Below are 13263 nucleotides of genomic sequence, written 5' to 3' on the forward strand. Positions count from 1 at the left end.
ATTTCCTTCCTGACTGGTAGGTAGTGTTTGGCCTTGAACTATGTTAAGAGTTCCCTAAAGACTTTTCTTTTTGACTTCACTTTTAGTCACAACCTAATAAGCCAGTTCTTGTTATTGATATAAACCATTTATTGTTCCAGTATTTCCTGTTTAGTTATTTTGTCTTTTTTATCAAATTATACCTTTTGTTTTATTTGCTAATGACATATAAAGCTATGCATTTGGTGTCATAGCCTCCTCATTCTTTCTGCTATCTAAAATTATTTGACTGTTCATTTATTCCACTATTTTTCTTTCCGGTCATGTCATTTTGCTACACTCTTTCTCACTCCCTCACTGGGCTGTACATTAGCACAGTGGAGTGGGACTTTCATGTAAATAACCAGACCCAAGTTGTGTCTTACCTTAATTTTTTTCACTTTACTTACATTTTTCTCTCCCCAATCTCTTTCTCACTATCCTTTCCATAATATACATTTACTTTTTATTTATTTATTTAACATTTGTTAACCAGGAAAGTCTGACTTGGAACAAAGCCAATTTTCAGCAGAGGTCCAGGGAAAAATGCTCCATACGCATGTCTTTGTAATGTGGGAGGAAGCCAGAGTACCTGGAGGATACCCACATGAACACAGGGCAAACATGCAGATTCTGCACAGAAGGCACCCCAACCAAGAATCGAACCAGAGAACCTCTTGCTGTGAGGTGACAACGCTTTTGCTGCACCACTGCACCATCTTTTTCTTTTGTTATTTTGTGATCTGTCTGTTTACTTTACCTTTATATACAGCAGCATCCAGACCAGCTCCCTTAACACCATCTAGGTCTGTCATCCCACCACTGATGGCTACTACACCACCCCCAATAACACCACAGCTATCGGTGTCCCCAGCTACAGTTGCTGTCTCCCAACCCCCAGTAGCATCTACCATAACCACTACCACTGGCTCTGCTGAGGAAGGTGTCAAGGAAGATGCTGCTATAAGAAGTGGCAGAAACAGTGAGAGTGGGGGTAACACATATGTTATCTGGTCACAGCTGGAAGAAATGGTGCTGCACCTTATTAACAGGTAGCTGGATTTCCAAATCAGACAGCTAGAGACTCTTCTCTGGTGATTCTGTGAACTTGTGCCCCTGCATCACAATAGCATTACCTTCAGAGCTAGGGCTCAGTGTTGAGGGACCTATGGGTGAGGAATAAGCTTCCACTGTGTTGCAGCTGGCAGGGAGTGCAACTGAGCATCCCATCCTATCCCCATCCAAGTATTCCCCTCCCTTTTGTTTCCATGCCTGCCCCTGTTTGATTTTTTTAGTACATTTAATAATTTCACACGAACACCAACCATTCCAGTAGCTAAAACAAAAAAACAAAAAACTGAAACTTGGAGTAGTAAAACTGATTTATTCAGGCAATAGCAGGACAACTTGTAAATAATGAAAAGATTATTTATTAAATCATTTAATAAATAATTATTTATTAAATCATTATAATTTAGTGAATCTCAATTTTAAAAGTTGGGCCAGGGAAATATGGTAATTTAATCCTGGGACCTTATTAGCCTCCAGAGTTACCTGCCAAAACATCTCTCTGTACTTAAGCTTAGTTTCCCAGGCTCCACCTCTAGCCTCCTTAGGTACTGAATCAATAACAAAAAGTCTGAAACTAGCTCCGGTACTATCTAGGGTATGTCTGAACATAGTATTTTTTGAGTTCTTATTCCTCACGTCGTTCATGTGCTCATAGATTCTACATCTCAGTGGTCTTTCAGCTTTACCAATGTAGAATCCTTCACAAGACCCACAAACAAATAAGTAGACCAGCCCAGAGGAATTACAATTAAAATAACCCTTCCCTGTCACATATTTTTGTCTAGCTGAAAGGTATATCTTCTCACCCTGGAATATATAGGAACATTGGCTGCAAGCACCACATTTATAAGTACCATTTTTTTCTAGATGAAAATACATTAATGTGGTTTGCTTGTTCCAAAAGCTGTTTTATGTTCCTACCTTTTCAAAAGACCACTTTGAGTGGTTTACCTTTGAGGTTTTCCAGATCTGTGAATTCGGAAAATCTGTCCCATTCCTTTTCCAAAACATTTTTAATGCAGTAGGCATCCACACTATAATTAGTTATGAATGCCCTACTGAATCCTGGCTGCTCAACCATGTGTCCTCCCTTTTTGTTTGGAATAAAGGAACCCTTACCTAGCATAGGGAAATAACTATCAGTTCTTCCTGCCGAAACACAGTTTTGGACCTCTTGTATCAGCTTACTTGGGTAACCTCTATCCAAAAACATGCTTTGTAGGGTGTCACACTCTAAGTGGAAGTCATCATCACTCAATGTCATACGGCTGATCCTCACATATTGTCCCTTGATGATACCCCTTTTTTGGAAATGCGGGTGGGTACTAGAAAAACCTCAAATAAGAGTTGGAAAAAGTCCCTTTCCTGTATAAAGAGGACTTAAAACCTGAACATATCTTTTGTAGGGAGACGTCCAAATAGTTCATAAAATCAATTGTACTCTGATGGGTAAATTTCAAAAATGAAGTGGTTTGGGAAATGTATAGTACAAATTCATCCAATTTAGTCAAGCTATCAACCCAGAACAAACAAATGTCATTCAGGTATCGGCTATACATTGTCCAAGAACTGGCAAATCTACTATGCATAATGTACTTGAACTCCCAGAATAATATTAGTATAAACGGGGGCACAACTGGCCTGCACTGCTACACCATGTTCCTGCTTGAAAAACTCTCCCTCAAAAAATAAAAAATTGTTTTTCAGTACTAGTTCAGCATGTTCCAGACAAATAAAAATATCATTGTCAATTACCCTGTCCTGTCTTCTGAGAGCTTCCTCCAACCATAAAAGTCCAACATCATGGAGAATGACAAAAAACAAACCCACAACATCAGTAGTAACAAATGTAAAATTTTCACAACAATGTTCAGCCTTAATTTTACATAAAAAATCCCAAGAGTCTTGTAAAATATAAGTTTCACCCTTCCACAACTTTTTCAACTTCCAATCAAGGAATTTCACCAAATTGGCTATTTTGGACTCTTGGGAAGCCACAATTGACCTAAGAGGTGGATCTTCCACACTCGTATGTGTCTTTGGTATCCCAAAGATAGATGGAACCCTGGGCGTATTGTTTTCTAAGTAGGAATAGGTTTCGAAATCAATAACGCCCTGATCAAATAGGTCCTTCACGGCAAAATCTATCTTTTTATAAGCAATGTGAATTTCGTTATGAGATACCAGGTATTTTCATCATGCAAAATAGCAAACATTTTGTACTCATATAAAATCCTGTCCATCAGTACAATACCCCCTCCCTTATCAGGTTCCATAACTCTTATATTGTTACTAGCCCGAAGCTCCTGCAACAATTTGTTCTCACTAACAGTCAAATTATACCCAGTTTTTTGGTTCGAATGGGCTTTTCTGATTTCCCTTTCCAAGACCATTTCTAGGTTTTTTAACTGTGGCTGTAAGGGAGGGTTAAATGTACTGGATTTCCTAGGGGCCTGTGAACAATCTAGGTTCATTTCTTTCCCAAATACATTTTCCAGGTTAAGTTTCCAGACTAACATTTTTACATCCAGAATAACCTCAGTAAGGTTACTCTTGTGCATGGGTATGAATTTTAGGCCTTTCATGAACAAGTTAAAAAAATCCATGGTAATATTTAAACTACTGTAGTTGTAAATATGAAAACCTGACATACTTGAATCATTAACAGAATGTAACAGATTGTATTCAATTAATACAATTGAAAGTGGAATTATTTTCTATCTGACAAAATTCATGTACCCCCCTCCCTTCTGGTACCCCTGATTGCTGTAAAAATGGTCATTCTGTTTTTTTTTTTTATTTTTAAGTCTTTCAGATCTACGGGGTGATGTATTATAATTATCTACATCACCATGTTGGTGATCCACAAAGCCATGTCCACTGAACTGCTGGTTGTAATCATTGTGGCTATGTGGTTCAACATCCGTAGGTCCCATACTTGGGTTACCCTCCTGCCCTTGGTATTTATTGTTAGAAAAACCTCTTGGGGGTGGGTATTGTTTACCCTTGTGATATTGTTTGAGGTCCCTCTCCATTTTCTTATACTTTCTTTTTATAATTTCCCCACATTGCTGATCAACCCGATCCCTAATGTCATAGTACTTTTTCTTTTCAACCTCCAATCCAAACATTAAATCATTGGTACGTACATTGTTTAAATAATTAATATTTTCTTGTAGACAAGACATTTCCCTGTCATTATTTTTAATAATGGCTTTCAAAATATTAAATCCACAATTATCAAAGATATTTATCAACGCTTTATAAAATTCTGTACCAACTTTGACATTGTTAGGGTATTTGTATACCCGTAATCCTTTTGGAACAACCCCTGCCTTAATACATTCCCTTAAATAAATATTGTCCAATGCCAACGTTCTGTACCTGAGAAGAACATCATATAATTTGCTTAAACTGCTACTATAAGAGTCCCCTTTTGTCTCGCCAACAGCTCCGGCACTGGGTTCGTTCTACATTGGTAAAACTGAAAAAACATTGAAACATAGAATCTATGAGCACATGAACGACGTGAGGAATAAGAACTCAAAAAATGTTATGTTCAGACATACCCTAGATTGTACTGGAGCTAGTTTCATATTTTTTGTTATTGATTCAGTACCTAAGGAGGCTAGAGGTGCAGCCTGGGAAACTAAGCTTGAGTACAGAGAGATGTTTTGGCAGGTAACTCTGGAGGCTAATAGGGTCCCAGGTTTAAATTACTATATTTCCCTGGCCCCACTTTTAAAGCCGAGACCCACTAAATTGTAATGATTTAATAAATAATCTTTTAATTATTTAATAATTTTCTAATTTTTTAATATTATAATTTTTTAACATAAAATAAATTAATAAATATATAAAAAATATATAAAAGCATACATTAAACTCATATTTTTACATCAAGAGTTTTAAACATGGTGTTTTTAAATCTTGTAAGTGTGTTTCTTGTGATATGTAATACTGATATTTGGTTATGTCATTTATTTAAGTTATTGTATTTAAGATACTTTTTCCTTTAAATATGACTATTTTGATGTATTAACACTTTGGCTAATTGATTGTTTAATTTCATATATAAGGGTTGCTATGACACCTGTCTTTATCTGATGAAGTCTGGGAGATGTTCGGATGAAAATGCATGAGTTTACTTTGTGGAGCGTTTATTTTGCAAGTTGCCCTGCTGTTGCCTGAATAAATCACTGTTTTACTACTCCAAGTTCCAGTTTTTTGTTTCTTTACCTTTAATAATTTATAAGACATAGGCAAACATACATTAACAGAAAAGAAAAACCCTATTAACATTTTTTCCATTTACATACATTATACGTGATTTGTCATTTTCTGCTACTTTATGAATATAATATTCTGTATTGTTGTTTTTATTTTCTTTAAGGATCTGCATCCAAAATGCCACTTTCTCCTTCTTTCTTTAACTTCCCCGTTGCTTCATCAATATTCCTTTCTACTTTGAATTATAACCTTCTGCTTGTGTTACGCTGTGAGCCTTAACTGTATAGCTCTAAAATATACTTTCAGATCAGGAATTTTAAACCATGCTGTTCTATTGGAAGCATCAACATAATGCACTTACCTCTTGCCCTCTTCCCATCCTAGATACATTTCATCTCTTTATTAATTATTGTCCACAACTTCTCTGGTTGACAAAATATGCCTGACCTGTATATGTGAAAAAAAGGGACTAAAAACATTTTCATTGCTTGCATCTTACTATTCATATTCATAAACAGCTTCCAGTTTCTCAGAGTTGTATTATCCTTTGTTTAGTCTCTTCCCACATACCCTTAGTTGCCATAATAGAAGCTTTTTTAATCCAGACTATTCATTACTTCATCTTATTGTGTCCCCATAAATAAAGATATTGCTGAACCAATTTGTGTGTGGATATATAATTTACAGATATAGCCTTTGTTTTATTTTCATGAATTTTGTGTCGTGAAAAGACATGAAACTGTTACAGAATGTTCAATAGCACTGAGATGTCCTTTTTTTGCATTTATCAGGTATAAAATAATATCTGTAAATACATTTTTCTTGATTACCATACCAATTATATCCTTGCCTATCTGAGTCCCTTATTTTCTTTGCCAATGGCTCTATGGCTCTCACCCATACTCTTTCGGAATCCCGTAGAATGTGCATTTTTGTAGTGAAACAAATCAGCTATTACTTTCGGCTAAGTTAAAATAGAATATCATGACATATCATCTTGTCTTTTTAATTTTTATAGCTGAACATGTTGCACAGTTCATGATTATGCATCAGTTTATAAGGTTTTTTCAGATATCTTAAGACAATAAGGAACACCACAAGTTCTATCTTCACATTTGAATACCTCTCAACTGTACAGATTTTTACAGAATGTCCAGATTTTTTGCCTCATATTTTTGGTCCATTTTTCATAAATTTGTGGTTTTCTGGCAAATTAGTGGCAAATCATTAAAGATTGAAGTTAGAAAATAATGACAGACGTTTGAGTTTCTGACTTCATACCCTTCAGAAAATTCATGCTAATGTAAAACTTGTTATTCTATCAACTTTCTAAGTTTGTAAGAGCAATATTTAAAAATTGTCCCTATTTCTAGGCCTTTGTCCCACTTTTATTTATGGCTTTGTCCAGATTTCTTGCTCTAAGAGGTTGAGAGGTATGACATTTGCTCATGCTTAAGTGTGTCTTAATTTTAGTTTACATTGTTTTTGTAGCTCAATAGCAGTAATTAATCTGTTATCTTCTATTAAAGTGCCTTAAATACAAGACAGCTGACCTCAGTGCAAAAAATAAGCACATGTGATTGATTGCAATACCTTAACAATATATGGCCATCTTACCATAATTACTTTTTACACTGAATGTAGGCCAGAGTCTTTCCTTAAACATAGCTTAGGCAATTTTAGCTTCTCACAAACATAGGCAATTGAGAAACAACTCACTGGGACCCTTTTGAATGAATCATGCTTATGCAGATATGGTCTACACAGGGTATCGGCTAAGAATAAACTTGTGTATTATATTTTTGCAAAGGCAATAACCTCCTCTGAAGTTTTGAAGGTGTCTTGTGTAAATATTTCTTGAATATACTGTAATGTAGTTTATGGTCTGTTTGTATAATAACTATTTTACCATATATATATATAAAGTTATGAAACTTTAGACAACTAAACACTATGGACAGTATCTCCTTTTCCAGTGCTTTCTTAGTATTTCTGAGCATCAGTCAGAGCTCTTGATCCATATGCTATAGGGCTGCCTTCCCACAATAACAATGCACCAAGCCAAAAGGTTTTTTGCAGAGTTACCTCTGGACTGGCACACTCTGGTGGTGTGCCCATCTTTAAGAAAGGCTACCAGAGATTGTTCTAACTAGATATGAAACTCTGTCTTCAGCCTCTCAAGAAAAAATATTTCAGAATATATATACATATATATCTATATATCTACAGCTATCTATCTATATTTATAGAGAGAGAGCTGTGTATTTGTGGATATGTAATATTACTCTAGGTATTTAAAAACTGCTTAATCCGATACTGCATTGAGCTGAGTGTGCTAGTTGTATAGTTGAACATGTTATAAGAAGCTGTTAACTGCCTTTCTGCTTTGCTATCGTTTTGTGAGTTTGCAAAGTTGCTGTTTAACTTTGAATGTTAGTGTTTGCTACCATTCTGAACAAAGTTCAACAAGATGACTAGGTAACAAATGTTGTACACTATGAAAGCTGTGGCACCCCAGAAATTTTTTTTATTGAGGACATTTTTATTTACATGTAGTGGGTCCAGAGGTTGCAAGAATATAGTGATGAAGGAGTATTACAGTGGTTGGTACTGAACTATTCCTTTCCATGTCTTTATAAGTCATACTGCAAAAGGTTTGTAAGTAAAAGTTGCATTTTTCTGATGATACCCAGTTATGAAACAAGTCTGATATACAATATGGTATGCAAAGTATGTGAAAAGAATTATCAAACAGAATAATTATTTAAGATGCCTTAATGTGCTGTCACCACAGATAGCTACTAGGCTTGCAGTCCAGTGGACAATGGAGGAGCCTAGCCCAAATTTCCAGTTTTCCCCAGGCACTCTGTGATTAGATGACTTTTTGAAGGTCAGACAGTAGGCTGAGGGGCTCAAACCCAGTACCCTGGAAGTATAGCTCACAGCCTTAACCCTCTGTGCCAACTGCCAGGCATGGCAACTAAAATTTAATGCCAAAAATGCAGTTGAATAAATCAAGATATGACACAAATTTTGCAGCTGTTTTTTTTAAATCCTTCCCATTCCTTTCACTTATCATGTACAGGCCTTCGTGGAGCACTGCGTCCTACACACCCCTGCTAGTTATTTATACTAAGTCTAAATCACTGTACCATAGAGTAAGAGCAATTCTCTAACATACTCCAGATTCTGAGCTGGTTTATATTCCTCTTAATCACACTTATGCTGTTCTAAGGAAGGCAGTTACCCTCCTCAGACTTTCAACAGGTACCCCAGTCATCAGACACAAGCAAATACACATACAAGCAGACACATACATAAATGAATAAATAAATTAAGTTTAATTAGCAATGTTATGTATATTACAGTCTGGGGAATATAGGACCTCCTTGAAGTTGACTGCATGTATAAATCTGCAGATGGGGGAACAATCCATACATATCTGTTGGCATCCTGAGGTCCACACAAAGTACATGGTTTGAAGAATGGCCAAATCAAATCTAAAATAAATAAAAAAAAGAAATAAGAGTAGCAAACAAACACAGTGAGAAAGAGAGAGAGAGAGAGAAAGACCTGGAAAAGAAAGCTTATGCTGAAAGATAAAAGATTGATAAGAACAGGGTATGCATGTTTCTATAATACAGGCATGTCAACCAGGTCTGCATACTGGGAAAAAAAGAATAACAAAATAATTTGAAAAAAGCTAATATACAGAAAATGACAAATGTTACAATATATAAATATGTGAAAAGCACTGGAAACAAGAATTATAGGTTATTACTGACAATGAAGGGTTAATGATCATGTGACTTCATCCATTAATGTTCATTAAGAAACAGAAATAAAGCTGGATGTTGCAGTTCAGGACAAAAGGTAAATGTAACAGTAATTACTAAAATAACTATACTTAATGTCTAGAGTGTTCTGCTTTCTGTGGGAAATGAAGCAACATATTAAGACATGCAAGCCAAAAGCAAAGCAGTTTGTAACAAGGGCACTTAGTCTGAGATACCCTTAGGACAACTGGGCTAGTGAAAAAGGACTAAGTTATTCTAATAGTAGTAACTCCATACGACTTACAGCAAAACGTAGTTTGGGGCATGCTGTGGGTTTGGAGGACAGATACCCTTGTCAAAGAATGAAGAAATACTAATCTCATAATTCATGATGACTCAGAAATAAGATCATTTTCTGCCTGGACAATAAATAAATAAATAAATAAATAAATAAATAAATAAATAATTATACAAATGAAATGAGCACCTAATATCTCCATTGTGCATAAGGCAATGAAACCTCTGGTCTAGGTACTATGTATGCATTTTAAGTAAAATAAATATTTGTCTGGTAGTTTAACACATAGGATTGTGGCTATATGGTGTTAATGACATTCATCCGGTAGTCCTTGGTTTGATTCCCTGTTGATGGTCTGTTGTGTGACTCTGAAGGTATGTAACAAGCCAATACTTCCTTGTCACCCCTGAAGAGCGCCATTGATTCTTAGTTGCCTAACCATCTTAACAGAAATAAATTATTTCTCATTGTTGTGGTAAGTGCCTACTTTTAACAAACTTACCTTGTAAGTTCTGAAGTAAACAGGAGAAAAGCAACATGTAATTGAAGATGGTGCTTCCTAAAGGTGCATTGCAATTTTAAGCTATACAGATTACAGCGAAGACATTTGAAAAAGCCTGTAAGATATGAAACAGTACAAACCTTCTTTCCTGACTACAGTAGATGGTCACACTGACATGAGTGTATTGTTTGAATCGAGTCATAATCATTAACATCACTGGACTTGTTGCGGACATTATCATTACTTTCAAATTATAACGATGGGGGTTCACAATTAGAACAGACAAAATATTAGAAATGTAGACCTGAAGGAGGCAGGGGTATGAGATTACATTGTATATTCATGAACAACTAAACACTATTCTGTTATCTCATGTGCTATATAAAGGAAAGCTATTTAAGCAATAATCTACATAAAAAGGGAAAACACTGGATAAAGATTACATACAACTGCCATACAATGCTGTTTGCATGCAAACAGCATATTTGCTAAAAAGAAATGTAGTGCAACTATGTAATGCATTATATGCCTATGCAATGCAGAAATTAAAGTATTACAATGTTTGAACTAATAATTAATTGCATAAAGAAACATTGAAATTTGTTCATTTTTTTTTTTGCTTTTAGTTCTTGAAAGTCTGGAAATGTTAGATATTATTCTATATGTATACTAGAGTACTATGCAGAATTAGTTCAGCCCCTAGACATCACCATAAACAAGAATTTCAAAGATGCACTGAACTGGCAGATTATATCATGGTTCACATGGCAGATCATGACTCAAGTTAATCAGGGCACCGCGAGCAGTGACATTTATATTGTACTTCAGTAGCAGACTGTAAAACGCAAACGTGCATTACTTGGCTTCCAATTTTAATCAGTTAACTGCATACTCTAAGGAATACACTGAGCATTTTCATTTTAGCAGAGCTACAGGAGTTTACTGTGGCAGGATAAATGAACTCAAAGTATACCTTCCAACTGTCTCTGATTTTACCTGAAAATTGTGTTCTATCTCTCAACATTTCTGATGTTAAGACAAAATGATATGTAAGTCAATCAATAGGGGGGGGGGCATTACATTTTCAGACTTCTTGTCCTTATTAAAATGCTTATTAATGCAACTCCTGTCATTCTGTCATCTTTTTAAATGGCTGGAGTTGATATAAACAATATTCCTGATATGGGGGTTTTACCCTGATTATTTATGACTGTCACTGATTGTAATGAAAGGAAGTTAAGAGCTATTAATCAAAGAGCAATAGATCCAGGTGATCCCCAGCATGACACTACATTCTAACTAAGCTCTATAGCAGTGCTATAAATGTGGGATAGGCTTACCATGGTGAGTGCAGCAATAACAAAGCAATGAGCTGTCCATTCTGTTATTGTACAGGCTTAAGATAATGAAGAGTTGTCAAGCTGCTTCCTGTAGTCTGGGGTACAGGGTTTGATTTCTTCCACCTACTCTGGGAGTCTAAGTAAGTCATTTTGACCAGTCACTGCTCCCACGTTACCTCTGACAAGAGACATTTGTATCCAGGGGGCTTAGCAGGTTAACAAATGGAAAAATCAAAAGTAAGGGTACTGTTTGATTATGGAATGTTATTGGCCTGTATTTTTGTACACAAAGAAACTCAGGATGGTATTCACCAACAAACAGCACACTGTGCAGCTCTGTTTTTAGCAGGCTTGCTCAATGTACTATAGGTATGTAATTCATAGACCTCTGCAAAGCTACGGTGCTATGAATCCTAAGGAAAACAGCATCTAGTTTTTACTAGACAATGCCAGAAGCAAATACAGCAGTCTATTAGCATATGCTCTACCCCATAACCTTATTCTAAGACTAAACGATAATGGCAGAGTGATTAAGACATGATCAATCACATTACCTCAGAGCAGAGCAGTGGGACTGAATGAGCTATTTCATGGTGTTCAACACTTACAGTCTGTTGCAGCAATAGGGAGGGAGCTCCATACCAGAGGAGTGAGGCTCTGTATGCATGTGTGTGTGTGTGTGTGTGTGTGTGTGTGTGTGTGTGTGTGTGTGTGTGTGTGTTTGTGTGTATGCACGGGAACATGTGCACTCTCTGTAGGGGCATGATTGGGACTATGCTGGTGTATGTGGTTTTGTATGACTGTGCTTCTGTGTGTCTGTAGATGCATGCGCAACAGCATTGGGTGGTTAGTATGGAAAATGTTGTGCCATCTCTTAATGTAAAGGTTTTGCTAATGAGCTTTTCATCTGTGCTGTTCTGGCATGTCTCTTTATCACAAGCTCTAGAGCACTACTGGAGTACACAACATAACACTATAAATGTTACAGTGCTCACCTTTCTGAATACTGCCTTCAGTTTTGTTAAGTACATAACCCAACAGTATAAGTGCTATGGTGCTAAACCTTCTGAATACTGCCCTTAGTTTTGTTTGGTACACAACACAAGACAACACTATAAGTTCTGCTGAGCTAACCTTGCTGAATACTGCCCTCAGTTTTGTTGGTATTCTCTAGTCGCTGAGTCAGTGTATTAACTAAGTAGCTTACTGTTAATGGCAGTAAGGTAAAAAGGTAAATACTGAAGCTAAATATGCTGAGCCCTAGAATTTATGTTTATATATCTATGTATAAAATCTAGTAGAATGTACATGCACGCATGTATACACACACACACACAAATATATATATATATATATATATATATATATATATATATATGGGTCTACGTCATTTGATTGAAAAGTCATTTTATTGAAAGTCATTTCGTTGAAAACTCATTTCACTGAAACTCAGCTGCCTAAGCACAATCCACTGAAAGCTCACTTCACTGAAAACTCATTTGACTGAAACTCATTTCGCTGAAAGGTATAGGCCCTGTACCCCACTGTAGTATGATCCTTGAGTTAGTAGATATATAGTAAGGGTGTGTGTGGGGGGCACAGGCCCCCACATAGTTTGACTATATATTGTCTTCTGGAAAGATTTATTCATTCGGCTTGTAAGTATCCCTGTCTATGGTTTAAAATGTTTAAAATAGGTGGGGGAGCTTGGACCCCCCCTTACTATATATACTATCTTCAGGATCACACTACAGTGATATGTATATGCATGTGTATATATGTATCTATCTATATATATATATATATATATATATATATATATATATACACATACACACACACGTATATATATATATATATATATATATATATATATATATATATATATATATAAAACATAATATAAAAAAATAAATAAGTAGTATTATGATCCACAGTAGTTTCCATAGTAGTTCCTCTTTACAACTAAACAACATGTTATATTGTCAGCTCCTAAATACCAAAATAATAAGTTCAGCGTACACCAAC

The sequence above is a fragment of the Protopterus annectens genome, chromosome 4.part1 (assembly GCF_019279795.1).
Source record: "Protopterus annectens isolate FY-2018-M chromosome 4.part1, PAN1.0, whole genome shotgun sequence".
Classification (NCBI taxonomy): Eukaryota; Metazoa; Chordata; order Ceratodontiformes; family Protopteridae; genus Protopterus; species Protopterus annectens.